The 21,748-nt window shown below is 44.0% G+C and overlaps 1 protein-coding gene across 2 annotated transcripts in view; it reads right to left on the bottom strand.

Annotated features, from left to right (window-relative positions):
- The window catches only part of ST6GALNAC3 (ST6 N-acetylgalactosaminide alpha-2,6-sialyltransferase 3), a 426,930-nt gene that overhangs the window by 7,670 nt on the left and 397,512 nt on the right, over window positions 1-21,748 (bottom strand). The window contains exon 5 of one of the 2 annotated variants that reach the window (XR_012220156.1): window positions 20,459-20,528. The gene's annotated coding sequence lies outside the window, so the exon portion shown is untranslated. Of the gene's footprint in view, window positions 1-20,433; window positions 20,529-21,748 lie in introns of those variants that run through there. The other variant, XR_012220157.1, reaches the window with a different exon arrangement.

Here is a 21,748-nt window from a genome sequence, read left to right as displayed (position 1 = left end):
AAAATTCGCGGTACTCAGTGAAAGGAGGAGGGCGTCTCAGACTATCCCTCCGGACACCTCTGGTTATATATATATATATATATATATATATATATATCTATATATACCTGAGTTACGTATCCTACCCATCTTCGATCACTCACCACGCCTGATAACTAACAATGACCAGGAATTCAGGATATTTTGACTATAAAGAGAGTCACAATCACTGGTCAATCCGGGGTGTCCGTCCCTTATGAGGTACGGTTCGAGCACTGGGCCCCCAACGGGACTACACCTCTATATGATTCCACCCATGAATCACCCCACCACGGGGACAAACCTCAGATCCTCTTTGCAGCAACAAGCACAGGAAAACCACACCAACGGTCAGTCTGAACAGTATAACTGCCAACTTACCGTGGTCGTGGGGGGGTGATCAGTCCCAATTTTCCAGCACCTGTGTCCGCTCCGAGGGTCCTTTGTCTTGTTGTCCTCCGGGGGGGCAGAGGCGTCCCTACTCGGGGGCCCCACGTTGGGCGCCAAGCTGTTGAGGTAGGGCTAAATTAACCCTTCACGGTTGAGCCAGTGAATTCCAAATTAATTCACAGGGCGTTGCTAGCAACTGGTAATGACCACACGGAGATGGGGGACTCTGTACGGGAGGATCGAGGCAGATCACTGAGCCCCTTTACTGAATCTCACATTACATAGCATTCTGCTTAATTATGCAAAGTATACAGCTACCAATAGAATCGTAATACATTTAAGCCTATAGTATTGCAAGAAAATCGGAATATGTCCCCAGCTGCGTGACGTAGAATATAGAACAATAGCACATTCTTTTAGGGTCTCATCTCATATCTCATATCTTGTACAAGCTGGAACAGTCTGGTTTCATAACAGCCGTGAACTTTCATCTAGTTAATTTACAAAATTTAACTCATAAACAACAAAATGGCGTCGCAAGCACAAAAATGGAGTCTAAAGAACAAGATGTCCCGTACATCTGAATACTGTACTTCACAAAATAACGCATTATTTTTATGCATCTATTTTATTGCCTAAGCCCATACTCTAACCCTACTGCTAACAGTTACTGTACCCCTATCTCTAACCCTGCCCCTAACTCTAACCCAACACCTAACTTTAACCCTACCCCTAACTTTAACCCTACCACTAATTCTAACTCTACCCCTAACTCTAACTCTACCTCTAAACCTACCCCTAACTCTAATCCTACCCCTAACGCTAACCCTATCCCTAACTTTAACCCTACCACTAATTCTAACTCTAACCCTACCTCTACCTCTAACCCTACCTCTAACTCTAACCCTACCCCTAACTCTAACCCTACCTCTAACTCTAACCCTACCCCTAACTCTACCCCTAACTTTAACCCTACCACTAATTCTAACTCTAACTCTACCCCTACCTCTACCCCTACCACTAACTGTATGCCTAACTCTAACCCTACCCCTAACTCTAACCCTACCCCTAACTTTAACCACACCCCTAACTCTAACCCCACCCCTAACTTTAACCCTACCCCTAACTCTCCATACTGTCAGGCATCGTACCACAACAACATATTACAGGTTTATTATTTATCATTATCTTCAACTACACCGTCCTCCAGGGAAGCAGCAGTTGAAGAAAGCATCTCCAGTGCAATAAGGCAGATCGCTTATTATCATCAGTGCAAATCTCTAATAACAGATGATTATCCACAGAAATGGAACAACTCCTCATGGCTGGAGTGCAAAAAATGTCTCGTCTAAATTTTAAATTAATTCTTATTATTTACTAGCTGAAGAGCCCGGCGTTGCCCGAGCACAGTACCTAACTGTGGGTCCCACTGTCTTCCTTATCAGCCCCGCTCTCCACCCGCCGTCCCGTTCTATCCCTCCGCAGCCGCGCTCTACATCCGTGTCCCGCTCTCTCCCTCCACAGCCCCGGTCTCTTCGTCCACAGCCCTGCTCTCCCGCTCTCTCCCTCTACAGCCCCACTGTCTTCCTTTCTCCACATCCCCGCTCTCCATGCACCACACGCGGTGACGCCGGGACCAGGAGAGAGAGGTGAGCAGATTGTTAGTTCGGCCGGAGTGGGCGGAGCTGCAGTGCATGTAATTGGGCGGCCTGGGGGAAGCGTGGCCTAGCACGGTTGGCTGGAGTGGGCGGAGCTTGCTGGAGTGGGCGGAGCTAGAGCGGAGTTGCGGCGCGTGTGATTGGCGGCCTGCGGGGGCGTGGCCTAGCGCTGTAGTAGGCCGCAGTAGAAGCCGGGGACTAAATTTAGCCCGGGAAGCTGCAGGGGAGAGTGGGGATAGCGGCAGTTGGCGACAGGGAGCGCCGACTGAGCTGGGACAGGGTTGGGAGGGTGCCGGCACTATCCGGCCCCTGTGCTGAAGACTGTCTTCCTCCACAGCCCTGCTCTCCATGCACTGTCCTGCTTTATCCATCCTCAGCCCCGCTCTGCTGTTTCGTGATTTGCTGGTGTCCCACTCTGCTGCTTCGTGATTGGTTGGGGATACACACACACACATTCAGATTTATATATAGAGATTGAAGCAACATTTGTTCCATGGCACTTTACATGTGAATTATTGAGTGATAACTGTGAGTAGTAACTGTATTATATTCCAAAGCTGAATTCACACATACTGTATTTTCACATTTACAGCTAGCAGAATAGTGAGTGCAGCTCTGGAGAATAATACAGGATGTAACTCAGGATCAGTAATGTAATGTATGTACACAGTGACTGCACCAGCAGAATAGTGATTGCAGCTCTGGGGTATAATACAGGATGTAACTCAGGATCAGTAATGTAATGTGTGTACACAGTGACTGCACCAGCAGAATAGTGAGTGCAGCTCTGGGGTATAATACAGGATGTATCTCAGGATCAGTAATGTAATGTATGTACACAGTGACTACACCAGCAGAATAGTGAGTGCAGCTCTGGAGTATAATACAGGATGTAACTCAGGATTAGTAATGTATGTACCCAGTGACTGCACCAGCAGGATAGTGAGTGCAGCTCTGGGGTATAATACAGGATGTAACTCAGAATCAGTAACGTATGTACACAGTGACTGTACCAGCAGAATAGTGAGTGCAGCTCTGGGGTATAATACAGGATGTAACTCAGGATCAGTAATGTAATGTATGTACACAGTGACTACACCAGCAGACTAGTGAGTGCAGCTCTGGAGTATAATACAGGATGTAACTCAGAATTAGTAATGTATGTACACAGTGACTGCACCAGCAGAATAGTGAGTGCAGCTCTGGGGTATAATACAGGATGTAACTCAGGATCAGTAATGTAATGTGTGTACACAGTGACTGCACCAGCAGAATAGTGAGTGCAGCTCTGGGGTATAATATAGGATGTAACTCAGGATCAGTAATGTAATGTGTGTACACAGTGACTGCACCAGCAGAATAGTGAGTGCAGCTCTGGGGTATAATACAGGATGTAACTCAGGATTAGTAATGTATGTACACAGTGACTGCACCAGCAGGATAGTGAGTGCAGCTCTGGAGTATAATACAGGATGTAACTCAGGATCAGTAATGTAATGTATGTACACAGTGACTGCACCAGCAGAATAGTGAGTGCCGCTCTGGAGTATAATACAGGATGTAACTCAGGATCAGTAACACAGTATACATGCACAGTGAATTACCATTTAGGTATATTATTCTACATGTTGCTCATATGTAGGATGTACAGTATATGGAGACATTTATAAATGTAGACGTATTTGTTTTTTTAATTGCTCGCTTGTTTTCTTGGTCATCTATAAATAGCATCTGTTATGAAGCAATCATTGTACAGAGTGTTGTTGGTTTGTCGAGTTGTAGTAGGTAATTAGTTTGTATCTTTTTCATGTTATCGGCCTGTTTGCAATTATTTCTTTTACGTTCACTTTTTTGCTGTTATTATTATTACTAAAATGAATCAGGATTTGTTTTTTTATATGTTTTTTGTGCAGTGAAGAAGAGATGAAGCTGCTGTTTGATGCGGAAACAAAGACTTTCCCTAAATCTGAATGCATTTGATGCTGGACTATATTGAGAGAGAACAAGGTAGATGAGAAAAATAAAGAAATGAGAACAGGAGAAAGGAAAACAGTGAAAAAAGGAGAATAAAGGAAGAGCCGGAGAAGTTCTTGTCTCTTATATGCATCCAGTAAGAATATTTGTATTAATAATAATTAATATAATAATGTAAAATAATGGATTCCTATCATCAGGCTGGTAGACTGTCTCTCCTGTAAGCCTGTACACTGTTACAGGGGCACTTTGACAATCAGTTTCTGGGGCACTATGGATATCGCCATTATGGGGATGCTGTGAATATCACAGTTATGAGGGCACTGTAGTTCTCATGTTATGGGGATACTGTGGCTGACCTAGTTATGGGGGCACTTTGACTATCACTGTTGAGGGTGCACTGCGGATGTCACTGTTATGGGGGCACTATGGGTATGATTGGTGGCTATTTCTGGGGCAGTGCAGGATTTTGGGGCTGATGAACTTTGTGTCATTTTTGTATCACTTTTCTCTTGTCATTAATTATGAAGCTCGCACAGTCACTATTATTCCTTCTGCGCCACCAGAAGTGACGACTCGCGGAGCCGTAATAATAAATTATATCAGATGAATTCTTCAGTTTTAGGTTCCAAAAATAGAGAGCAGAAAATGAGATAATTATTCTTCAGTCTAATGAAGATTCGGGTCATTTATCTGTCTTTTATTTTTGGCTTCCTCCTGTCTGGAGCACGAAGAGAATGAAATACATTGTGGCTTCATTCACTCGTGTGACAGATTTGTGATAATGATGATAGAATTTCTGGAGCTGAGACACCGAGCCGCACGTTTTCTTCATGTCACCGGATGGACGTATGAAAGCTCCATGCTGACACGAAAATCGCAATATATCAACAGGAGAGGTGAGAAATGTCTCAGGGTCCTATTGATATTAGAATAGGGGTCCCACGCCCCTGGAGGAGTCTGAGTGCATTGACTATTGACTGTCTCTACTATAGACACTACAGACTCTACAGGATGTCATCACTGGGGTACCAGCAGCAGATCAATCCCTCCGATCATAACTTATCCTGTTTTAATGGGATGACCCCTTTTATGGCCAAGATGTGAATATCTGTCTCTGTACGGCGGACATAGGAGCCGTGCTATGCATTTTATATAACTCCCATTCACTTCTATGGGAGATATGGAGTCTTCTCAGCTGTTTCCAGAGGCTGATTACATGGCCCCGGGGCATAGAGACAAATAATCCCCAGCTCAGTGCTATATGCTGCGATGGGAATATACTTTCATGGTCTATATATTCATTATATGGATCTCATAGGAGTCTATAGGGGAAATTGGACCAAGGAGGCTCCTGGAAAATGGGCTATAGAGTCTAGGGTGCTCATGAAGCATTCATACTGCCTCCACAAACAGTGGTGGGAGGTTCTGTATCACCGGTAAGTGAAAAGCCCCATCCCATTGTTGCCAAACTAAAATTATCTCCACCTAACCCTACCTCTTATGCGCAATCGCAGAGAGACCTGGCAAGACTGGCACCAAACCAGCAAAAGAACAGCCACAGAGGCACTTGGCGCAAGCTGCACAGTTAGGTGAGGCTTAAAGGGCCAGGATACTCCTCACCCAGCTCCCAGTATATGAGAGGAGGACTTGGCAGAGCCCTTCCCAGGTCCGCTCTCTGCTAACCTGACAGCAGAATGGACACAATCCCACCACCGCCCAGTACGGGACACAATCCCACCACTGCCTAGTACGGGACACAATCCCACCATTGCCTAGTACGGGATACAATCCCACTACTGCCTAGTACGGGACACAATCCCATCACCGCCCAGTACGGGACACAATCCCATCACCGCCCAGTACGGGACACAATCCCACCACTGCCTAGTACGGGATACAATCCCACCACTGCCTAGTACGGGACACAATCCCACCACCGCCCAGTACGGGACACAATCCCACCACCGCCTAGTACGGGACACAATCCCACCATTGCCTAGTACGGGATACAATCCCACTACTGCCTAGTACGGGATACAATCCCACTACTGCCTAGTACGGGACACAATCCCATCACCGCCCAGTACGGGACACAATCCCACCACTGCCTAGTACGGGACACAATCCCACCACTGCCTAGTACGGGACACAATCCCACCACTGCCTAGTACGGGATACAATCCCACCACTGTCTAGTACGGGACACAATCCCACCACTGTCTAGTACGGGACACAATCCCACCACCGCCCAGTACAGGACACAATCCCACCACCGCCCAGTACAGGACACAATCCCACCACCGCCCAGTACAGGACACAATCCCACCACCGCCCAGTACAGGACACAATCCCACCACCGCCCAGTACAGGACACAATCCCACCACCGCCCAGTACGGGACACAATCCCATCACCGCCTAGTACGGGACACAATCCCACCACTGCCTAGTACGGGACACAATCCCACCACTGCCTAGTACGGGATACAATCCCACCACTGTCTAGTACGGGACACAATCCCACCACCGCCCAGTACAGGACACAATCCCATCACCGCCCAGTACAGGACACAATCCCACCACCGCCCAGTACAGGACACAATCCCACCACCGCCCAGTACGGGACACAATCCCATCACCGCCCAGTACAGGACACAATCCCACCACCGCCCAGTACGGGACACAATCCCATCACCGCCTAGTACGGGACACAATCCCACCACTGCCTAGTATGGGACACAATCCCACCACTGCCTAGTACGGGACCTAATCCCATCACCGCCTAGTATGGGACACAATCCCATCACTGCCTAGTACCAGACACAATTACACCACTGCCCAGCACTGGACACAATCCCACCACTGCCTCATACCAGACACAATTCAAGCATAAACATTGTGTGAACAGGTGCTTAACCTAGAGTCACCAACTCATATACATTCAAGCAAAATAGGAAGCACACTTGAAATTTTTATTCATTATCCTTCTGACTGAGCACTCCACCTGTTAGCCGCAGGCGTTTTTAATCAAAGCAGGGCCACTTCCCCTCCACAGAGATATAGACTTCAGTCTAAACAAAGGATTTTTCATAGATTCCCATTCAGATGGAGACTTCAGTCTTTGTGAGGATTGGCATAGACAGGGAGCTGGAAAACGAGAAATGCCTTAACGTGGCTTCCAGATACACATAACTTGGCTATTTTATGCGCTAAACTTTCTCAATTTTTCATATTCCTAATGTAGTAATGCAATTCATTTTTCATATTTGCATGTTATGGCGATACAGTGTTCTTCCTTTTTTGCTTGAATACCAGACACAATCCCACCACTGCCTCGTACCAGACACAATCCCACCACTGCCTTGTACCAGACACAATCCCGCCACTGCCTCGTACCAGACACAATCCCGCCACTGCCTCGTACCAGACACAATCCCGCCACTGCCTTGTACCAGACACAATCCCGCCACTGCCTCGTACCAGACACAATCCCGCCACTGCCTCGTACCAGACACAATCCCGCCACTGCCTCGTACCAGACACAATCCCGCCACTGCCTCGTACCAGACACAATCCCGCCACTGCCTCGTACCAGACACAATCCCGCCACTGCCTCGTACCAGACACAATCCCGCCACTGCCTCGTACCAGACACAATCCCGCCACTGCCTCGTACCAGACACAATACCACCATTGCCTCGTACCAGACACAGCAGTGTCCCATATTCCCCAGGCAGGTAAATCTGTGGGCGATAAGTCTTTGGCGTCCCCACACATCCTACTACCCCAGTACGCAAAGGTCCATAAGATTGGGACGGTTTCCCTGCATGGTATCTCCGCATCCAGGGTCAGGACAATGGTGACGCTTTCAACAGGAGCAGCGTCATACCGGACCCATAAATTCCCAGGTGGGAGCACAGAGCCACACTTCCTAACAGTACCCCTCATCTGTCTGCCATTAGTGCCCATAAACCCAGTATAGCATCTGAGAGAGGAGTTATGGCCAAAGAGAAGGTGACGTTTGCAATCAATCTTGATTTAATAATTTTCTACCATTCTGCATCTACAGCTTCTATACCGACCTACGTGTCTCCATGGTTACAGACTACAAACAAGCCCAGTGTAGTCTGATCCTTCAGTTTTACTACTACTACTCCCTTTACCCCAGTTTAATGCTACTTACAGAGAGTAGAAAAGGGGCCGACTTCTGATCAGCCGATGGAAGAAGTGCCGCCGTGCATCGGAAGTGACACTGGCCCAAACATGGAGTAGTGACACTGAATGGAACTGCAAGAGCTGCCCTATGAAAGTCAATGGGAAAAAGCCTGCAGTACCGTTTACAGCCACTACAGTCATGGCCAAAAGTTTTGAGAATGACACAAATATTAATTTTTGCAAAGTCTACTGCTTCATTTTTTCTAATGGCAATTTGCATATACTCCAGAATGTTATAAAGAGTGATCAGCTTAACAGCAATTACTTGCAAAGTCAATATTTGCCTAGAAAATGAACTTTATCCCCCAAAACACATTTCAACATCATTGCAGCCATGCCTTAAAAGGACTAGCTAACATCGTTTCAGTGATTGCTCCATTAACACAGGTGTGGGTGTTGATGAGGACAGGGCTGGAGATCAATCTGTCATGATTAAGTAAGAATGACACCACTGGACACTTTAAAAGGAGGCTGGTGCTTGGCATCATTGTTTCTCTTCTGTTAACCATGGCTATCTCTAAAGAAACACGTGCAGTCATCATTGCACTGCACAAAAATGGCCTAACAGGGAAGAATATTGCAGCTAGAAAGATTGCACCTCAGTCAACAATCTATCGCATCATCAAGAACTTCAAGGAGAGAGGTTCCCTTGTTGCCAAAAAGGCTCCAGGGCGCCCAGGGCACCCAGGACGCCAGGACCGTCTCTTAAAAGTGTTTCAGCTGCGGGATCGGGCTACCAGCAGTGCAGAGCTTGCTCAGGAATGGCAGCAGGCAGGTGTGAATGCATCTGCACGCACTGTGAGGCGGAGACTCTTGGAGCAAGGCCTGGTCTCAAGGAGGGCAGCAAAGAAGCCACTTCTCTCCCTCCAGGAAAAACATCATGGACAGACTGATATTCTGCAAGAGGTACAGGGAGTGGACTGCTGAGGACTGGGGTAAAGTCATTTTCTCTGATGAATCCCCTTTTTCGATTGTTTGGGACATCTGGAAAACGGCTTATTCGGAGAAGACCAGGTGAGCGCTACCACCAGTCTTGTCTCATGCCAACTGTCAAGCATCCTGAAACCATTCATGTGTGGGGTTGCTTCTCAGCCAAGGGAATGGGCTCTCTCTCAGTCTTGCCTAAAAACACAGCCATGAATAAAGAATGGTACCAGAATGTCCTCCAAGAGCAACTTCTCCCAACCGTCCAAGAGTAGTTTGGCGATCAACAATGCCTTTTTCAACATGATGGAGCACCTTGCCATAAAGCAAAGGTGATAACTAAATGGCTCAGGGAACAAAACATAGAGATTTTGGGACCATGGCCTGGAAACTCCCCAGATCTTAATCCCTTTGAGAACTTGTGATCAATCATCAAGAGACGGGTGGACAAAGAAAAACATTCAAATTCAGACAAAATAAAAGCATTGATTTTGCAAGAATGGACTGCTATCAGTCAGGATTTGATCTAGAAGTTGATTGAGAGCATGCCAGAGAGAATTGCTGAGGTCCTGAAGAAGGGTCAACACTGCAAATATTGACTTGCTGCATTAACTCATTCTAACTGTCAATATAACCTTTTGTTACTCATAATATGACTGCAATTATATTTCTGTATGTGATAAAAACATCTGACAAACACACATAAAAACCAGAGGCCAGCAGATCATGTGAAAATATAATATTTGTGTCATTCTCAAAACTTTTGGCCATGACTGTACATCATGTGTGGAGCTGTGCTTCTTCCTATGCACCATGGCACTTTCAATCCACTGATCGGTGGCAGTGCTGGGACTATTGATGACCTTTTCTAAGTCTGGACTGTTAATAGTGAACCCCTTTATTGCGTTATACTGCAACATCTCCATATAATTTATATCATGAAGCCATGTTTGGAGGCTGATGAGGCTTTCTCCCGGGGATTTAATGATGATTTGGTCCACAGCTTCTGCGCTGATCATTTGCGCAGCCTCCCAAGATTTGCAGAAGATTATCTTAATTTTTAAAACCCATTGGATACATAAAAAACAACAGGAAAGTCCTTTCATAGTCATCAGAGGTCTCTCATTGGAATTTCACTCTGTGGAGGCGGCTCTGCTGTATCGGTACACGCACCAAGCTGTGATCGCAAATCGATAAGCACCGCGCTGCTTACTGGGAAGCCCAATCTTTACTTTTCATCATCCAGATCTTCTGCCATCGAGCCTGATTTTTCCGGGATTATCCAATGTAGCAAGGTTATATTAATAAACCTTGTCAAGCAATGTTCTTCTCCAGGCACAATCATAACGGCGGCTCCTCTCCATGGGAAAAGGGCTCTTCATTTATATCCATATCTTACATCATTTGAGAAGAAAGGCATCACTTTATTCTGTATGCTTATATTTCACATACATAAACGTATAGAGACAATGTGGAAAATAAGTATTTGATACGCTGCAAGTTTTCCCACCTACATAGAATTGAGAGGTCAGTAATTTTTATTGTAGGTACACTTCACTTGTTAGAGACAGAATCTAAAAAAACCCCCAGAAAATCACTTTGTATGAATTTCAAAAATTAAATTGTATTTTATTGTATGAAATAAGTATTTGATCACCGACCAACCAGCAAGAATTCTGCTCTCACAGACCTGCTAGTTTTTATTAAGAAGCCTCCTACTCTGCACTCATCACCTGTATTTATTGCTCCTCTTTGAACTCGTTACCTGTATAAAAGACACCTGTCCACACACTCAATTACATTCCAACCTCTCCACCATGGCCAAGACCAAAGAGCTGTCTAAGGACACCAGGGACAAAATTGTAAACCTGCACAGGGCTGGGATGGGCTACAGGACAAAAGGCAAGCAGCTTGGTGAGACGGTGACAACAGTAGGCACAATTATTAGAAAATGGAAGATCTTCCTCGATCTGGGATCCCATGCTGGATATTTCCTTGTGGGTAAGGATGATTCTGAAAAAGGTCAGGAATCAGCCCAGAACTACATGGGAGGACCTGGTCAATGGCCTGAAGACAGCTGGGACCACAGTCTCAAACATTACTATTAGTAAGACATTACGCCGTTATGGATTAAAATCCTGCAGGGTACGCATGGTCCCCTGCTCATGCAAGAACATGTCCAGGCCCATTTGAAGTTTGCCAGTGACCATCTAGATGATCCAGAGGAGGCATGGAAGAAGGTCATGTGGTCAGATTAAATCAAAATAGAACATTTTGGTATCAACTTCACTTGAAGAAGGAAGAAGGAGGATGAGGACAACCCCAAGAGCACCATCCCAACCGTGAAGCATGGTGGAGGAAACATCATACTTTGGGGGTGCTTTTCTGCAAGGGGACAGGACGACTTCCCCGTATTGAAAGTAGGACGAATGGGGTAATGTATCACAAGCTTTTGGCCAACAACGTCCTTCCCTCAGTAAGAGCATTGAAGATGGGTCGTGTATGGGTCTTCCAGCATGACAATGACCCGAAACACACAGTCAGAGCAACTAAGGAGTAGCTCCATAAGAAACATTTCAAGGTCCTGGAGTGGCCTAGCCAGTCTCCAGACCTGAACCCAACAGAAAATCTTTGGAGGAGCCGAAACTCAATGTTGCCCAGCGAAAGCCCCGAATCCTGAAAGATCTGGAGAAGACCTGTAAGGAGGAGGGGGCCAAAATCCCTGCTGCAGTGTGTGCAAACCTGGTCAAGAACCACAGGAAACATCTGACCTCTGCAACTGCAAACAAAGGTTTCTGGACCAAATATTAAGTTTTGTTTTTCTATTGTATCAAATACTTATTTCATGTAATAAAATGCAAATTAATTATGTAACAATCCTACAATGTGATTTTATGGATTTTATTTTTAGATTCCGTCTCTCACAGTTGAAGTGTAAATATGATAACAATTACAGACCTCTCCATTCTTTGTAGGTGGGAAAACTGCAAAATCGGCAGAGTATCAAATACTTATTTTCTACAGTGTGTGTGTGTATGTATATATAGAGTATATATATATATATATATATATATATATATATTTGCACATTTTGAGAATGAGTCGAAAAATTAACTGTTGACTTCTATGGGAGAACGTAGTGAGCATGCTCTATACAACATGTGCAGGAGGGAGAGGAATAAGGTGTGTTGTTCCCCTCATCTATTGCCAATGGTGTGACCCAGTGTTTCTCGCCTTTCATGGGAGATGGTAGTGGGCATGCTCTGTGCCATGTGCAGTTATCACTGCACGGAGATGGGTCGCCCTTCCAGGGCCGTGGGGTACTCGGTACCGGGCCGGTGTCAGTGGGATGTGTCGCAGCGGCTGTGACCCGGTCCGTGGCCCTGGGCGCCCAAATCAATGGTGGTTTGTAATATTGTTTATGTGATAGTTCGTGACGCCACCTGTGATGTTTGGCAAGCAAGATGTTAAGACAACGCTGCGTGCAGATCCTCTGGGGTTGATGGTATGTTGCAGCATAGATGGTGTAGCTCCCCACAGGTGAAGCTGTAACCCCAGGGCAGTGTAATGGCAATAGATGAGAATAGGCGCAGGTGGTGTGAGGAATGCTGGTACCCAGATGTAGCGGTGCTGGCAGTGTTGGCGCACAATTGAACATAAGACACCAGGGCTTGTAGTTCCAAAGCTTTACTCACAGTTTGTGGTACACACTGGTGCCTGCCTCCGTGCCGTTTCCTCCGGGGCAAAGACTCAATCAACCTCCCGGGCAAGTCAGGCTTCTCCTCTCCAACATGTACCTTTCCTGAACGACGCCTCTATTGCGCCTTTTAGTGTGAAGAGCTCCAGTACCGTGGTACTCTGAAGTTCCTCCTGTCAGATGTTCCTAACAACTCTACTTGTATGACAGACAGCTGTAGCCTCTCTCGGGGACTCCCTTCTCCGGAGTCCTGGCTCTCTATTCAGTTGCTGTTGTGCCCCAAGTCTTGGATGGGAGTAGTGCATTTACAGCCAACTACTCCACCGGTGTCTGCTGCAGAACCATTAGTGTCCATACAACCTCGGGGACCGGGCCCCGGCCTTGCGCTGAGAACCTATAGGCAGGGTTCCTCTTCCAACCCACAACTCCTCTGTTCTCCTACTCCTTCGTTCCGCGCTGTTCCTTCTCTCTCTTATGGAAGCTTAGGTTGCAGTTCTACGTCTTTCTACTTCTGTTCCTTTCCCGTGCCAGCTGGCTCAGGTCACTGAGGCAGCTGCAGCACTCCTTCCTCCATCCTCTCGGACCCGTCCTCAGACTCTCCTGACTGAACTCCAGACTGATCTGTAATTCTAAACCTTCCCAACCTTTTATATGAATCTCTACTCCACCCACCTCCCAGCACATGTCGTGTTACGTAGCAAGGACCCACGAAAGGTGCTCTGCTACCCTCTAAGCATGAGCCGCAATGTGATCAGTGCTGAACTATCCTGTGTGTGGGTGCAGGTGTTGGAGTGTGGAAAGGAGCCTCCAACTTACCTAGTTGGTGGGGCACTACACCTTAGGAGAAGGTGCAGTACCTCTGTGGCGACTGAGCCTCAGGGGTGCCACAGAGAGGTGAGAGGAGGAGATATATCTTGCTCTACAGTTACCGCTAATGATAGAACCCTGTATTCTTTGCCTTTCATGGGTAGTGGGCATGCTTTCAGATGTAAGATGGCAGTGGGCATGCTTTCCACCTAACCTTTAGTATTTGCCTTAATTTCAAGAGTTAGATGACATTAAAATTACTTGTATTTGCAGGTTTAAAAAAATTACCAACATTATTCCTCAGTTATTACCATATTTGAAAAACCTATGTGACATCCATGTGACAGCACCCTGCACCAGTCACCTGACCGATAATGCCTTCGACTGGCTGCAGCGGTCACGTGTCTGCCATGGGAAATCACTGGCAAAGCATTGGATAATGTCACCAGAAAGCTGCAAACAATCGCGGGGGGATCACATGACCGGAGATCGGGACGTCACTGGAGAGAAGGAAAAGGGTAAAAGCTTGATTGAACATTTTAGGACATTACATCCTTTTCGGGGAAAAAAAATTGCAAGTCACACAACCCCTTTTAATGGGATTTATATAAATCTGCATGTGATAAATTACCGCCTCTGAGGACTAAAGTGGTTGATATAAGCAGGGGAAGCGGTCTCGCTCCATTTTCACAGCCTCGTAGCAGCCACAGAAGATGCATCGCTGCTCACAAGTCTTCAGGACGTCTGATTTTGTTTCCTTACTTGCATTATATTATATAGCGCCAACATATTCCGCTGCGGTGTACTGAGATTGTCACTATTCACAGCAGTCTCAATATCTACTTTTGCTATTTTTTTATCACCTTTGGGTCAACTTCATAGGAAACTAATTAACCTTTTACTATGTGTGGCGCCCCTGAGGATTCAGTTGCCACAGAGGTACTGCACCTCCTCCTGAGGTGTGGTGCCCCACCATCCAGGTAGGTTGGAGGCTCCTGACCACGCTCCAACACTCGCATCCCACACTACACAGTTGTTCAGCAAAGCCACATTGCGGCTCCCTGCTAGGAGTGTAGCAGAGCACCTTTGGTGGCTCCCTGCTTGGAACACGAAACGTGCTGGGAGGCGGGTGGAGTTAGAATACATAAAAGAACGGGAATGTTTAGGATTTCAGGTCAGTCATTCAGTGAGTCAGTCAGCGAGGAGTGAGGAGAGAAGATCCCTGGGAGAGGGATGGAGGAAGGAGGTGCTGCAGCAGATCTCAGTGACCTGGGTCTGCTGGCACGGAAAAGGAAAGAAAGAGAAAGACATTGAACAGAAACCTGATCTTCCATGGGAAGGAAAGTCTAGTACGGAACGTAGGAGTAAAAGGGAACAGAGGACGTGGGTTAGGAGAGAACCCTGCCTAGAAGTTCTAAGCTCAAGGCCGGGGCCCGGTCCCCGAGGTTGTATGGACACTAATGGTTCTGCAGCAGACACCGGTGGAGTAGTGGGCTGTAAATGCACTGCTCCCATCTAAGACTTGGGGGCACAACAGCAACTTGGATAGTGAGCCGGGACTCAGGAGCAAGGAGTCCCCGAAGCAGGCTACAGCTATCTGCCGTACAAGTAGAGTTCTTGGGAACATCTGACAGGAGGCACTCCAGTGTAACTCAGTACTAGGAGATCTTCACACTTAAAGGCGCTATAAGAGGAGACGGTCAGAAAGGCACATGTTGGCGGAGTAATGGAAGGGAGCATTCCATCTGACCTGGAGGTTGACTGGGTCCCTGACCCGGAGGACACGGCATGGAGGCAGGCACCTGTGTGTACTCCAGACTGAGTAAAGCTTTGGAACTGCATTCCCTGGTGTCCTCCAATTATTCCTGCGCTAACACACCCTGTACCACTACATCGGGGTACCAGCTTCCACACCGCCTGCGCCTCTCCTCTACCCCTACATCTACACTGCCCTGGGGCTACAGCTCCACCTGTGGGGAGCTACACCATCTCGGCTGCAACACACCATCAGCCCCAGAGGATCTGCATGCAGCGTCGGCTTAACATCTCACTTGCCGAACACCACAGGTGGCGTCACAAACTATTCATTCAATTAACCACATTCCACCATTTCAATTCCCCCATTGCTTGGGCGCCCATGGCCACGGACCGGGTCACCGCTGCTGTGACTCATCCCGCTGACACCGGCCCGGTATCGAGTACCCCACAGCCCTGGGAGGGCGACCCATATGTTTTTGGGAAATTAAGAGAAGAGAAGATGCAAACTTCCTGCAGAGCCAACTCTGGTGGGATTTGCACCCAGGACCAATGTCGGACTGGGGCACCATAGGCCCACCAGTGACATTGACCTTGAGGGGCCCACTTTTCACCTGCATGTAAATATCACCCTACCCTATTTCACAAATTTTCCTGCACCTCTATATAATGATAAACTGGGTAGTTTGGTTAATGAATGAGGAGATGCTGCTTTTTTCTATACAGAGTGAATCAAGTGAATTATGCCAAGTACTGCCCATAGAGTGGGGTTGGGGGCTCATGTCTGCACAGGGGCCCACCGGGGAATTCCTCTGTTCCCCCATGGGCCAGTCCGAGCCTGCCCAGGACCCCGGTGCTAACCACTCATCCACCATACATTCTCACTCGCATGGAAAACCTGGCCGCCTGTGAACCTCCTCACCAAGTAACTACATTTACCATACTATCAAGTTTTTAGCATATTTTTGCATTGAAGTTACAAGTGTGTGAAGCTTCACGGACATTTACTAAGATGGCGCCCGGTAACGAGTCCAGCGCAATCGCCGCTCCTCGTCTATAGAACGATTGTATGTTTAATTAAACGCTCTGACTTTCTTCCTGCAGGGATTGCATCGGTCGCCTTCCAGCCATCACTCGGTAATCTGTGTGCGCAGCCGGCGGCCGCGTTATTTACATTTCTTCGGAGGAGCAGCTCGGAGGCGCGGGCTGACACAGAGGTGAATGACTTGAAGTCTTATTGTAAATGACATGGAGAACTCTCCAGCTGTCGACATTCGCTCAGGCCGGGCGGCCGGACCGCCTCAGACAAATGAGCTGTGTATTGGCCTGTGCTTTCATCCCAGCAGCTGTCAGGTCGGAGCTGCTCACCGCTGCCCGGGGCCGCGGCATTAGGCTGCTGCCTGGGGGCGAAGCCAATTACACAACCAGAGTGAGAAGTGAAGGAGCGGGACGTCCACGTCTGCAATATTCACACATTTCTGGCTACAGTGGCTGGTGGAAGCATTGCTCTACCGATATATAGCAGGGGCCATTGTGCCTTCTGGTACCTGCTGTGTCCGCCAATAACTGCTGCACCACTAGATGGCGCTACATTGCAATTACAAGAGATTGTTCTCTTCTGCTCCCACCGGTCTTTGTTACATTAACATCTACAAAACGTGCAGCCAATCAGTGGCCTCCGAGGTATTAGATATTAGACTACGAGGGCAGTGATTGGCTGTCGTGGTCACATGTAGTAGATCGGATGTAACCACTTCAGCCCATATAGAAATTGTATGGCAGTGTTATTATATAGGAATTGTATGGCAGTGTTATATAGCAATTGTATGGCAGTGTTATTATATAGGAATTGTATGGCAGTGTTATTATTTAGGAATTGTATGACAGTATTATAATATAGGAATTGTATGGCAGTGTTATAATATAGGAATTGTATGGCAGTATTATAATATAGGAATTGTATGACAGTATTATAATATAGGAATTGTATGGCAGTATTATATAGGAATTGTATGGCAGTATTATTATATATGAATTGTATGGCAGTATTATTATATAGGAATTGTATGGCAGTGTTATTATTTAGGAATTGTATGACAGTATTATAATATAGGAATTGTATGACAGTATTATAATATAGGAATTGTATGGCAGTATTATATAGGAATTGTATGGCAGTATTATTATATATGAATTGTATGGCAGTGTTATTATATAGGAATTGTATGGCAGTGTTATTATATAGGAATTGTATGGCAGTGTTATATAGGAATTGTATGGCAGTGTTATTATATAGGAATTGTATGGCAGTGTTATTATATAGGAATTGTATGACAGTATTATAATATAGGAATTGTATGACAGTATTATAATATAGGAATTGTATGGCAGTATTAAATAGGAATTGTATGGCAGTATTATTATATAGGAATTGTATGACAGTATTATTATATAGGAATTGTATGGCATTATTATATAGGAATTGTATGGCAGTGTTATTATATAGGAATTGTATGACAGTATTATTATATAGGAATTGTATGGCAGTGTTATTATATAGGAATTGTATGGCAGTGTTATTATATAGGAATTGTATGGCAGTATTATTATATAGGAATTGTATGGCAGTATTATTATATAGGAATTGTATGGCAGTGCTATTATTTAGGAATTGTATGACAGTGTTATATAGGAATTGTATGGAAGTGTTATTATATAGGAATTGTATGGCAGTATTATTATATAGGAATTGTATGGCAGTATTATTATATAGGAATTGTATGGCAGTATTATTATATAGGAATTGTATGGCATTATTATATAGGAATTGTATGGCATTATTATATAGGAATTGTATGGCAGTATTATTATATAGGAATTGTATGGCAGTATTAAATAGGAATTGTATGGCAGTATTATTATATAGGAATTGTATGGCATTATTATATAGGAATTGTATGGCATTATTATATAGGAATTGTATGGCAGTATTATTATATAGGAATTGTATGGCAGTATTAAATAGGAATTGTATGGCAGTATTATTATATAGGAATTGTATGACAGTATTATTATATAGGAATTGTATGGCATTATTATATAGGAATTGTATGGCAGTGTTATTATATAGGAATTGTATGACAGTATTATTATATAGGAATTGTATGGCAGTGTTATTATATAGGAATTGTATGGAAGTGTTATTATATAGGAATTGTATGGCAGTATTATTATATAGGAATTGTATGGCAGTATTATTATATAGGAATTGTATGGCAGTGCTATTATTTAGGAATTGTATGACAGTGTTATATAGGAATTGTATGGAAGTGTTATTATATAGGAATTGTATGGCAGTATTATTATATAGGAATTGTATGGCAGTATTATTATATAGGAATTGTATGGCAGTATTATTATATAGGAATTGTATGGCAGTGCTATTATTTAGGAATTGTATGACAGTGTTATATAGGAATTGTATGGAAGTGTTATTATATAGGAATTGTATGGCAGTATTATTATATAGGAATTGTATGGCAGTATTATTATATAGGAATTGTATGGAAGTGTTATTATATAGGAATTGTATGGCAGTATTATTATATAGGAATTGTATGGCAGTATTATTATATAGGAATTGTATGGCAGTGTTATTATATAGGAATTGTATGGCAGTGTTATTATATAGGAATTGTATGGCAGTGTTATTATTTGTTCACTGTGTGGCATTATGATTATTTTTGCAATGTATTATTATTGATATTATTATACTTATTATTAATTAGGCACCATGTAGAATTATTATATAGGAATTGTATGGCATTATTATTAGCAGTATTATTATTATTCACATTAATGTACCATATGGAATTATGATTATTGTATGGCATTATTAGTATTGTGACATCATATGACTTTGTTATTATTATTGCACTGTATGACATTATAATTTTTGGAATGTATACCATTATTATTAACTGCATGGAGTTCTTATTTTTTTAATGCTCTATAGAATATTATTATTAATAGTATTAGTATCGATGCACCATATGGTATTATTATGAATGTACTATATTATTATTATTATTATTATTGCACCATTTATTTACATGTATACTATATGATAATAATAATACTAATAATAATAATGCCATACAGTACATTAATAATAATGAAATATGTTGTATACATAACAAGAATTATAATAATGACCTATAGTATATGAATAGCAATAATACTACTATCTGTACACTACGGGGCATTATTATTATTATTTTTATCATTATTAGTATTAATATACTGTATGACTATTATTTAGTAACATATAACATGATTATTTATGAACCGCATGGCATTATTATCACTATTACTATTTATACGCTATAGGGCGTTATTATTGTGTGGGTACTGTATGGCACCTGCATTCTCATTCCTAGAGTCGCAAGTCATTCATGTATCACAAAGATAGACTGTCATATAACACTACATTTACACTGCAGAAAAAAAATCCCTGGCAGTGAGGGGGTCACGGATCAAGGCCGATAGAAATTGGCTGCAATGGATTTTACCTAAGTTACCGCTGTTTACAATTACATTCACAACTAACCAGAGTGGCGCTAATAATATTAATGACATGGCACTGGGTAATTGCTGTTTAAGCAATTTTCCAATATTTTTTTCGCACTTCAGCAGCAAGTTCAGGGCTATCTCATGACATTTCCTCTGATATTTTCCACGTTTGTGCTTTGGACTCCGATCATCTCACAAAATGTCAAATTTATGTCTCTTATTTTCTGTACGGTGGTAAAGCAACAAGACAGAAACATATGATTTGACAAAAAAAAGAAATTTCCCCTTTGGTCGGCCAATCAGGATGTTTTTTCATTGTTATGAGATACATTTTTATATTTAAACTTTTATTTATACTAATTAAAACATAATTAGCTCTGTACATTTTTTTTTTTTACATGCACAAAAACAAAAACAAAAATTAGCCGAGGGATGAAATGGCTGCACCTGCTGTTCCCGCGTCGCCCTGTGTCGCTCCGCGCCGCTCGTCTGATGAGTGTCGGCTTTTTTTTCCGCTCTGTAAGAAGATTGATTGAAACATTAATGTCTTCTATATTGCTCTACTTTGTGAAAATGTGATAGATTTCTCAATTGTTTGGAAATGAAAAATATTTCAAAACATTTCATAGCGGTGACATTCATTTTTCACCTGTAAATCTTTCCGCGAGTGGGATCCTAATCAGGTTAGAGGGTTTTTTTTAATAACCGCAAAAATATAAAATTGCAACAATGTAAGACGACCAAAAAGTCGCCGTGTTGGGAACATACAAATGTAGGAAGACGATGGCGTCTGCGGGACGCAGGCAAAAATGGAGCAACGGCAAAGCATAAAAACAAGATGTGCTTCATATTCTGTAATAGGAGACACTAGAATTTAGGGGGAAAATGAAGCTGTAGGGATCGTGCGAGTCTCACATTGTGCGGAGCTGTAATCAGATATTCACATCTATACTGCACCTCTGTGTGTCTCCAAACACATGTCTAACATGGAGGCATTCCCAGCACCAAGAATAAAATACTGATAATTTCATTAAGGAGGACTCAAAATTCAATATATTACTGTGACATGATAACAAAACCTTCAATGGGCTGCAAATCACATAACAACCATTGTGTCATGTAAGTACCACTCCACCAGCAGAACACTGAGTGCAGCTCTGGAGTATAATACAGGATGTAACTCAGGATCAGTAATGTAATGTATGTACACAGTGACTGCACCAGCAGAATAATGAGTGCAGCTCTGGGGTATAATACAGGATGTAACTCAGGATCAGTAATGTAATGTATGTACACAGTGACTGCACCAGCAGAATAATGAGTGCAGCTCTGGGGTATAATACAGGATGTAACTCAGGATCAGTAATGTAATGTATGTACACAGTGACTGCACCAGCAGAATAGTGAGTGCAGCTCTGGAGTATAATACAGGATGTAACTCAGGATCAGTAATGTAATGTATGTACACAGTGACTGCACCAGCAGAATAATGAGTGCAGCTCTGGGGTATAATACAGGATGTAACTCAGGATCAGTAATGTAATGTATGTACACAGTGACTGCACCAGCAGAATAGTGAGTGCAGCTCTGGAGTATAATACAGGATGTAACTCAGGATCAGTAATGTAATGTATGTACACAGTGACTGCACCAGCAGAATAGTGAGTGCAGCTCTGGAGTATAATACAGGATGTAACTCAGGATCAGTAATGTAATGTATGTACACAGTGACTGCAC

The sequence above is a fragment of the Dendrobates tinctorius genome, unplaced genomic scaffold (assembly GCF_039654945.1).
Source record: "Dendrobates tinctorius isolate UK_male_01 unplaced genomic scaffold, ASM3965494v1 ptg000138l, whole genome shotgun sequence".
Classification (NCBI taxonomy): domain Eukaryota; kingdom Metazoa; phylum Chordata; class Amphibia; order Anura; family Dendrobatidae; genus Dendrobates; species Dendrobates tinctorius.
This window is presented reverse-complemented; position numbering and strand designations above follow the sequence as displayed.